The sequence below is a fragment of the Giraffa tippelskirchi genome, chromosome 3, assembly GCF_054371585.1.
Source record: "Giraffa tippelskirchi isolate mGirTip1 chromosome 3, T2T-mGirTip1v1.2.pri, whole genome shotgun sequence".
Taxonomy (NCBI): Eukaryota; Metazoa; Chordata; class Mammalia; order Artiodactyla; family Giraffidae; genus Giraffa; species Giraffa tippelskirchi.
In genome coordinates this window covers 140,321,830-140,332,290 of record NC_137277.1, presented here as the reverse complement: position 1 = coordinate 140,332,290, position 10,461 = coordinate 140,321,830, and the positions used below count along the sequence as shown (strand labels likewise).

Below are 10,461 nucleotides of genomic sequence, written 5' to 3'. Positions count from 1 at the left end.
AAAAAAGTAAAGCTCTGTAAATTAAAACTCTCCAGCAAAGGGGTGAGTTGCTTCATGAAATAAGTGAAAGTTCCTACACCAGAAGTATTCAGAGGCCAAATAAGCTTGTGCAATAGGTTTTGTAAAAAAAAAAAACAACAAAAAAAAACACTTCATTGAATATGTGGCACCTTTCAGAATGAGCATCATGACATATATATTCTTCCCTACCACTATCTGTACCCCCTACTCACCTTCACCCCCACCACCCTGGCAAAAACCCACAATAATTTTCTATTACATAATACAACAAATTAGTTCAGTAAGTGAACAAAACTAATACTTGGTTGGAAGCCAAGAGTTTTGTTTCTAGTACTCACTCACTGTACGCTTTTTATAAAGTTAATCACTATTAATGTAATTTTTCTCACTTGAGAAATAAAAGGATCCCAAAGGTCGCTCATATCTTATTGTCTAACAATGTCTTGAAAGTCTGATCTCTTTCAATACTGGGCTCAGCCCAATGTAAAGAGCATTGAATAAAACAAATATGTCCTTTACCTTCACTAGAATTAAAATACATTGGGGAAAAAGGAAATTAATCAGATGAAGCATGCAAAAATGTATGTGCTTTAAACTTCAAACTGAAAGCATATGGAGTAGAATAAAAAGATGTATAGAAATAATTCTTATCATGTGTACAGTGACTGTTTTTCTGAAGAAGTGAATTTTGAGATATAAGAATGAGAAGAAATCAATCAAGCTAAGATGAGATGGATGATGCCAAGCAGAGAAAACTGTATGTTTAAAGGAGCTGAGATAAAAATCAACCTGATATTTCCAAATAGCAGAAAGAAGTGTGAGAAGAAGAGTAACATTGGGGTTGCAAAGAGTTGGACATGACAGAGAGACTGAACAACAACCTCTTCTTAGCTTTCGATAATCATATCTTACTTCACATGTATAAGCTTACTTCCTTTTAGTCTTCATACATACTCTCAGATCATTCTTTTAACTGTTCCTCGTAAATGTCAAGCATATATATTCCTCTTAGTGTTTTTACTTCTCTGCCATACTGATTTGGAATACTCCATACACTCCTCTTCCTCATCCAGTTCTCATATGAATATTTGATAAGGCGTTAAATATTGTGAGCTGTATGCTTAGTTTTGTCCAACACTTTTGCAATTCCATGGACTGTAGCCTGCCAGGCTCCACTGTCCTTGGATTTCTTCAGGCAAGAATACTGACGTGAATCACCGTTTCCTCCTCCAGGGGATCTTCCTGACCCAGGGATCAAACCCACATCTCCTGCATCCCCTACATTGCAGGCAGATTCTTTACCACTGAGCCACCAAGGAAGCTCATGTTAAACATTCCTTGACTCAAAAAGATGTATGTTTTCAAACAGCTGCACATTGAGGGTTCAACTCTACTAATGCTTTCCAGCAATCAAACACTGCATTGCATATTTTGAGATAGGGTGATCCTTACGTACTTCAGGTCGGCACTTCACTAGAGAACAGATGTCTTGTGGTGAGCATTGTTTTAATGGCCAGTCTCCAGACCTTCCTAATTGGTTTCTATTTGATCGTCAGCATAGCTCAGAGGTGACACTAATTCACAGATAGCCTACTTCTAGCTAGGAGCAGCTTTTCTGTGGAATCATTTTGTGCAATAACTTGCCAAGGGTTAGACACCTGAAGACTCTTCACAAATGCTTTTGATGATAAAAGGATCTAAATTGTGTTTCAGGCAATGCCAAATGTGTGGCCATTTTCACAGTAAGCTTTGCATTCAGCATTGGAAATAATGTTCAAATGGGAATTTTCTCGTTTTACAGTAGTTTTCAAATGGCCATGTTTAAGCTTCTGGGTATAAACCTCTATTGATAAGATTATATATATTTATTATAATTTTTCAAGCAATGCAATGAATTAAAGACTGGACAAACTTGACAATTACAGGCCTATAATGAAGTTGGTTTGAGTTATTCTATACATATATTAAAGGGAAGGAGAAATTTTTCTAATGAATCACTATGAATCACATCATTTGTTTAGTATCTGATAGTCATTAGAAGAAACAACTTGCAATCTTCTTTTCAGGTACTTTCCACATTGACCTCTATAGAAGCCAGCATCTGTTTATTGAGAAATGAATATCAGTAAATCTTTCTGTTATTATGGTAATATTAGCTCAAGTTAATTCCCTGCTGAGATGGAAAAATATGATTCAGACAATGAAAAACATATGTTTTGGAGAGACAGTTTGCCATCAAGCTACATCAACAATTCAAATGATTAAAATGTTTCTATAAATATCCTTTTCCTTGTCAGTAATGGATGATACATGCTTGCTCCCCATTGTTTTATTTATTTATTTTTTTATGAACAGCTGTTAATGGCTTGAAGAAAACTTATTTTTACAGTGTTATAATTAAAATCATATATTGTTACCTATTGTCAGATATATTGAAGGAAACTCAAAATTATTTTCATAGCTAAGCTTGTAAATGAAATTCTCTCTTAGTAGATCAGATGATAGGCCACTGATCAGATATTTGCATGCTTACTTATTTTGACTAAATAGTCTAAGAAAATCTTAATTTTAATCCTGATGGAATTAAAAAAAAAATTCAGAATCCTTTCCTTCTGGCAAGTGCATTATAAAAATTAAAGTGTAAGTAGTCAGTCAGGTCCTTTCTGGTTACCCTGCTTAATGATTTTGCTCATATAAATTCCTCTTAAAGCAGAAAAAAAGTTAGTTGTGTGTAATACCTCTCTGATTTCACATCCTTCAATAGCTTTATTGTGGTATTCCCTTTGAATTGTTCTTACAGAATGAATTATTGATAGTTTAAATGTTACATTTATATTTATTGTTCTCTGATATAACATGGAAAACCACTGAAGTTTAAAGTGTAGTATTTGAAATTAGGTCATTGGAAAGGAAGTTTGAGCTATGAAAGGAGTTTATTGAAATCTAGAAAAGAGGTAAAAAAGATAAGATTTATCTGCTGCAGATTATATATTCCATGATTTAGAAGATACCATAAAGTTCCTTTAAACTCTATTTTCCCATGTTGAGCATAGTCCATTTCTTGGTTAAAAGGAATAAAAGAATATGCTTATACTTCATTCCAGTGAGAAAATACCGTGCATCAAGAAAAATTTGTCTTTGGTAGTCATTTTTTCTGAGTTCTCCAGTCTTCTCTTTCCTCTATTTCTCAGTCTCTGGCAAAACCAAAAATATCCTAACTTTTTTTTTTTACTTGATTGAGAACAGAATTTTCCTATTTAAAATGCTTACATTTTTGTTGCACCTCAATTTCTGAAGAGTTTGGTGCATTTGTCTGCATCAGTTCAGGGAAACTCAGATTCAGTTTCAGCAGTCTTGTTATGAGGACTTATTCACAAGGACTAAATTAAAATCAATGAAAAAATCGTAAGTTAGAGCAAGGTCAACCCTGATGTATGACATTTGCATTGCAAGAAAATGGATTTAATCAAAGAAATAAGCACAATAAACTCAACATAAAATACCTTCAGAGATTAATATTGAACTTATAGTTATGAAAAATGCAGTAGTTTCTGACGTTGGGTAACCAAAGAAAATGTCCTATTTGTTCTGCTTCTTTATTGTTCCATTTATAATGAAACAGATTTGATCTTTATTATGATCCATCAATGATAGAGAAAGCTGAGTGTTTATTAATAGATTAATATTTCCCATCATATTAAGAACACTCGGAATTGCATATCTTCCAAGATTATATTGTGAAGTCGAATATTGTTACTTAGAAAATCATGTGCTTTGTATCTTGCTGCTGCTAAAACTTTTGTAAAACCTGATTCCTAAAAATCCAGAATCTCAGTATTTCTCTAAAGAAACAATGGCACCTAGCAGAGACATACAGATATGCCCATATGCTATGTGCATGATATTGACTAACGATTTTACTTTATTCAGTTTTGTTTTCTCATTCACAAAATGAGAATAACAGAACAGATATATCAGTTTTGTTTGGGGCAAGGCGTATTAGTGAATGTAAATTCCCTAAAATACTTCATGTCAAAATTAACATTTATAAATGATAGATAGTTTTATATCAGGCTAAATGGACTGCAAGGAGATCCAACCAGTCCATCCTAAAGGAGATCAGTTCTGGGTGTTCACTGGAAGGACTGATGTTGAAGCTGAAACTCCAATACTTTGGCCACCTGATGCAAAGGGCTGACTCATTTGAAAAGACCCTGATGTTGGGAAAGATTGAAGGCGAGAGGAGAAGGAGACAAGAGAGGATGAGATGGTTGGATGGCATTACCAACTCAATGAACGTGAATTTGAGTAAACTCCGGGAGTTGGTGATAGACAAAGAGGCTTGGCGTGCTGCTCTCCATGAGGTCACAAGGAGTCAGAGACAAAGGAGCGACTGAACTGAACTGAACTGAAATCTTGAATAAACCACATAACATTCAATGGAGTCACTTGCTTCATCTGAAGAATAATTTTCAGTGTGAGTCAATAAATAAGAATGTAACACATACTATGAATGCAGCTTCCCAGGTGGTGCCAGTGGTTAAGAATCTGCCTGCCAATGCAGGAGGCATAAGAGATGCAGTTTCAATATATGGGGTGGGAAGATCCCCTGGAGTAGGAAATGGCAACCTACTCCAGTATTCTTGCCTGGAAAAATCCCATGACAGAGGAGCCTGGCAGGCTGCAGTCCATGGAGTAGCAAAGAGTCAGACATAACTGAGAGCACATGCACACACACAGAAATGAATGCAGCAATTTTAATGTATTGTGTTTGTGATTTAGAGAATTAGTAAAATGTGATTCATATCCTTATAAAATGTATAGAGTATGGTAAACTTTGTGATTGCCTGCTCAGTATCCCTTCCACTTGAGAAAGATAAAGGCAGCTGCATGCACTACCATGAAAGTGAAAAAAGTGAAAGTTAGTCACTCAGTCGTGTCTAACTCTTTGTGACCCTGTGGGCTGTAGCCTACCAGGCCCCTCTTTTCATGGAATTCTCCAGCCAAGAATTTTGGAGTGGGTTGCCATTTCCTTCTCCAGGGGATCTTCCCAACCCAGAGATAAACCCAGGTCACCCCCATTGCAGGCAGACTCTTTAGTGACTGAGCCACCAGGGAAGCATTACCATGGCTAGATATCAAATTTGAAGATGCCAGTCACTGAAATTTCCCATTTTATGACAATTCTCAATCCAGAATTGTCTAATTCCTTGAATCTTCATCAAATTCACTAAATACAATCCCATCTCCTATAACCTTACCCTCCCAATACTCTGTTTACCAAGACATCTCAAAGTCTTCATGGTAAGCAATTTTTGTTGTTGCAGCAAAAAATTGCACATCACTTTGACTACTGCTCCCCATGGTTAAGTCTGGTGGGCATCAATACACCTCTAGTTATTTATGTAGCATCTGTAGAGATGGAACTTTACCATATTCAGATGAAGAAGATTCTAAGACAGGTCAAGCACTGATAGATTAAAAGTTGAGCAAGAGGGACACAAAACCCAATTTTTAGTCACTCAGTGCATCACATTTACCTAGTCAAAAAGACTTGTTACAAGATGAGTGCGTGACTAGACTAATCAGAATGCAGAAAAATACACTGATATGATCTTTGCGAAAACTTGAATCCTCTCACCTGGGTATTGTGGTTTGTGTCCAATGGACATTGGAATTGCTATAGCCATTTTCCTGCTATGGGAGTAGCCACCTTAAATAAAAATAAAGAACAAAATAAAAAACAAGCAAAAACAATATAGAACCTACAATAGAAAAAAAAGAGTAACCAAAAGAATCATAGAGATGGAGCAGAAACCTAGATCAAACTACCCTGATATTTTCTCTACCTTTGGAAGCTGGAAATACATATGTCAATAAATCATCTTTATTAAATTTTAAGCCACATTTGGCAGCTTTTCTATTATTTGAAATTGACTATTCTGACTGAAACACATACCTTATAATCCACAGACTGTCAACAGGCACTACTGGGACAGGATCTATTGGGCTTAGCCATTTCTTTGGAGCGACAGCAATGAGTCAGCAGTAAATGATGATTATGACCCCAAGATCTCATGCCTGAACAATTAAGAGGTTTGTGATTGCTTTATTTAAAATAGAAGGCAAACTTTCTATATTAGATAGAAATAGAGAAGAAAACATGGATGATTAAGAGATGCCCAAATATTAATGCTGCATCTTTAACTCAGAAGTGTGAGAAAAGCTATGAACATTTGTAAAAATACAAAGTGCCCATACCTACACCAAGATAATCTGTTTTAATATCTTGTGAATAAATCTCATATATCAAAATTTATTTAAAAGAAAAAAAAATAGAAAAGTTAGGAACAAAGAACCTGAAAAACTATTGCAATTTGGGTAAAAATCTGTCAGAATATTGAAAAGTGGGCAGTTCAAAGATAACATTTACTTAGCAATTTTTATTTTCAAGGACTAGTCTAAAGGCTTCTGGAATGTGTTATTTTAAGACATCACACTCTAATGTAATTAGGAGTAGCCCCATTTTTCAGATGGACATAAAAGTGCCTGCCTTTTACATATCCTAATTTATTCTAAACAAATAATCAGACATATTCATAGATGATATTAGTATGTATATGTATATATACATAATAATGTTCAAATAAACTTATTTATTATGAGCCATTTCTTCAGATTAAGGGTCATATTAAGACTGGAGAAGTAAAAGAATAACAAATTTGCATCAGAATGAAGTTGCTGAAGTACATCGCCAATAATCAGGTCTTACTGTGGAAGGAGAGTTTCTCAAGCTTCACCACATCTGATAACAAAAGTGGATATAATCCAGAAACATGCTTGGTTCAGTACCTTAAACACTTGTATGCTCTCTTTCATCTTTTACCTCACAGCTTTGAGCTGTCCCTGGATGAAATCTCTTGTTGATATGTATATTCTTCCAGATGTAGCCCCCTGACAGGGCTACATGAGCTACAATGGCAACCCCAGTCCCAGATGTAAGAAGACTGTTTTCATCCTTCAAGAGTAAAGCGGGGGAGGTTGATGTGTGTGGACATAACATCTGCCAGCTGTTCCTCTTTCCTGCCTCCTGGGACTTAGTGTTACTGGGCTGGAAGCCCAATCCTCATGTTGGCCTGGCAACATTTTGTGATGCCAACACTTTCTGCGTGAAACCCCCCTGGGCAGGCACCAGACACTGTGAGGAATGGTCTGTGGAGTACTTGACTGCTCTATTTAGGGATTTTTTAAATTCAGACCATAAGGAAGGCTGTGTCCCTAAGCAGGTGTGACACCATGAATGAGCCTTCAGTTTGCTCCAGTCAGAATCTGTGCCTGTTATTCAATTCATCAGTCTATTGGCCAAGTCAGATGTTTACAGAACCCTTAGGTTTCCAAAGATAATTACAGGATTTTTTTTTTTTTTTGCTCGTTTTATCTACCAATACCTTGTCTCATTCTGTTGGACAGAGTATATACTTATTAATTTGTACCCAGCAAGCATATTTTAATCTGTTTTCTAATTCTGTAAGTCTAGCCTGGGATGGTTTACTATATGTAGTTCAAGGTAGAAACTCAATAATCACTGCTGCTGCTGCTAAGTCGCGTTAGTTGTGTCTGACTCTGAGTGACCCCACAGACAGCAGCCCACCAGGCTCCTCCGTCCCTGAGATTCTCCAGGCAAGAATACTGGAGTGGTTGCCATTTCATTCTCCAATGCATGCATGCATGCTAAGTCCCTTCAGTCTTGTCCCACTCTGTGTGACCCCATAGATGGCAGCCAACCAGGCTCCTCTGTCCCTGGGATTCTCCAGGCAAGAATACTGGAGTGGGTTGCCATTTCCTTCTCCACAATAATCACTAGTTAATATTATTACTATTATGAAAGAGTACAAGTGGGAGAAGAGTGTAGGCCATACTCAAGGCAGAATGATAATGTTCCCTCAGTCATTTTTTCAAGGTGTGTTCATCATCACAATTGCTATCTCTACCCAGACATAAATGTACATAGCCTGTAGTCAAATTCTTAGGCTGATCCTTAGAATATAAAGACTCAAATTATGAATATGTCTTGCAATGTGAGGTACAACTTTAAATCTGCTCTCTGAGTATGCATTCAAAATGGTATTTATATTAAAAAATTGCATTTTCTGATTTGTATTTTCACTTGTGGTGAACATAGAAGCACACTGTTCACCTCAGCTAGTTCCCCAAATTCAGTAGCCTTCTCCCTAAAGTAGATAGATGCCAGGATCCTAGTACATTCAATGGACTCTTGGGCTCCTACTACGACTTCACATTTTCAAGGGCCTCCTGGGCTTCCATGTGTTATGAGTCAGATCCTGGGGCCCTTGTCCTTAATCAAACATTTCTTGTATGCTTGGTCATGTCCTACTGTTTGTGACCACATGGACTATAGCCCACCAGGGTTCCCTGTCCATGGAATTCTCCAGGCAAGAATATTGGAGTGGGTTGCCATTCCCTCCTCCAGGGGATCATCCTAACCCAGGGACTGAACCCACATTTTCTGTGTCTCCTGCATTGCAGGTAGATTCTTGACCCACTGAGCCATCAGGGAAGCCCCAGACATTTCTTATCTGTCCTCTAATCTCTAACAGTTAACTAACTTCCATTGTTAAACCTAATAACCATACAGATATTACATGTTGGACTATCAGTGAAAGAACCAAGTCTTTTTGTCTTGCTTTATTTTGTTTTAAGTCAGTGTGTCTGAGAACTTAGAAATCCCAAAGGATAGTATAAAGAAGAGAAGGTAGAGACTGCATGAACATTGTGGCCATTGTCACAAAGAGATTTCAAGAGGAAAATTAAGAATGAACTAGTGACCATAAAGAAAATACCACCAAATAAGTGAGAGATATAAAACAGTGACAAAAAGAATGAAACATTTTCTTTTACACCTTCTCTCTTCTTAAATATTCTACCTAAATGTTACTTTGTATTTTCACATCAGCACTGTCTTTCAGATGCCTAATTTAGCTACTCAAAGTAGTTTACACAAATTCTCCAATATCTGTAGACTGTCAAAGTAAATGATTATTTTTTATCCACACCCTTCTGTGGGCTTATTTGCAAGCCCAGAATCTTTCTATCTTGTAGCTTCATGCTCTTTCAGATCTTTGAAGCCACCTTCTATTCAGCTCAGAGGTGGTCAAGCGGTCTGACTCAGAGAATGGGAGATACACAAGGCCAATTCTGGTAGTAGAATGTATGCATTACTCTTATTTATAATTCATTCATTAGAATTTAGCACAAGATCATTATCTGATTACAAGGAATTCCAGAACCTGTAGCCTACTTGTACAACCAGGAAAGAGAATCAATAAGATATATGTGAAAGAGAATAAATCAGATATATGGGCTTCCCTGGTGGCTCAGACAGAAACTGCCTACAGTGCAGGAGACCTGGGTTCAGTTCCTAGGTCAGGAAGATCTCCTGGAGAAGGGAATGGCAACCTACTCCAGTATTCTTGCTTGGAGAATTGTATGGACAGAGAAGCCTGGTGGGCTACACTCCATGGAGTTGCAAAGAGTTGGACACGACTGAGAGACTAACACTTTCACTTTCACCAGTAGTCTTTGACACAAATCTATTATAAGGTCTCTCTGGCTATTCTGTTTTATTTTGTCTGTCTTTCTGAAATATTCAGGCATTGGAGATTAAATTCAGTGGTGGAGTTTACACAGGCAATTTTAAGAATGGTTCTCTTTCCATTTTTTAGTTATTAGTGTTGTAGCCAGCAAAGGAGTTACTTGCAAATTGAGATGGAAAGTTGTGTGTATATGAACATGTATGCACATGTTTGGCTCAAATGTGTAACTGTATTTGTATACAATAAGTCCTAAGATGGTAAGAGATATGGTAAGGATATGATAATTTAAAATAATTTTCTCCTCATTTAAAAAAATATTTTTGTAAATTACAGTGGCCAAAATCTATGTGATAAAGAGAGAAAAACACTATGATTGAAATAAAAAGTACAGAATAGCAATAATCTCACACACTTCTCATTTCATCTTAGCTAGTAATTCACTTTCTCTGATCTTCAGGTTCCAAATCTGAAAAATAAGAATTACATTCCTACAGGATGAGTGGTGCTGATTTTTCACTCTATCAATACTTCATAAAATTTCTCTTCACCAATTCAAATTCTCCATTTCCCCCCTCTCTTAACCCAACTGAATTCCTCAATTTTCACTGCAAAGAAATAGAGGAAAACAATGGAAAGGGAAACACTAGAGATTTCTTCAAGAAAATTAGAGATAGCAAGGGAATATTTCATGCAAAGATGGGCACAATAAAGGACAGAAATGGTATGGACCTAACAGAAGCAGAAGATATTAAGAAGAGTGGCAAGAATACACAGAAGAACTATACAAAAAAGATCTTCATGAACCATATAACCACGAAGGTGTGAT

At 36.6% G+C, this 10,461-nt stretch overlaps 1 long non-coding RNA gene across 1 annotated transcript; it reads right to left on the bottom strand.

Moving 5' to 3' along the window:
• Positions 1-1,961: 1,961 nt before the first annotated feature.
• LOC145540940 (uncharacterized) lies at positions 1,962-7,129 on the bottom strand. The gene is made up of 5 exons (XR_014078651.1): positions 6,874-7,129; positions 5,981-6,102; positions 5,663-5,734; positions 3,292-3,401; positions 1,962-2,122 (listed from the first exon to the last, which is right to left on the bottom strand). It is a non-coding gene; the product is annotated as an uncharacterized LOC145540940 (long non-coding RNA).
• Positions 7,130-10,461: the final 3,332 nt, after the last annotated feature.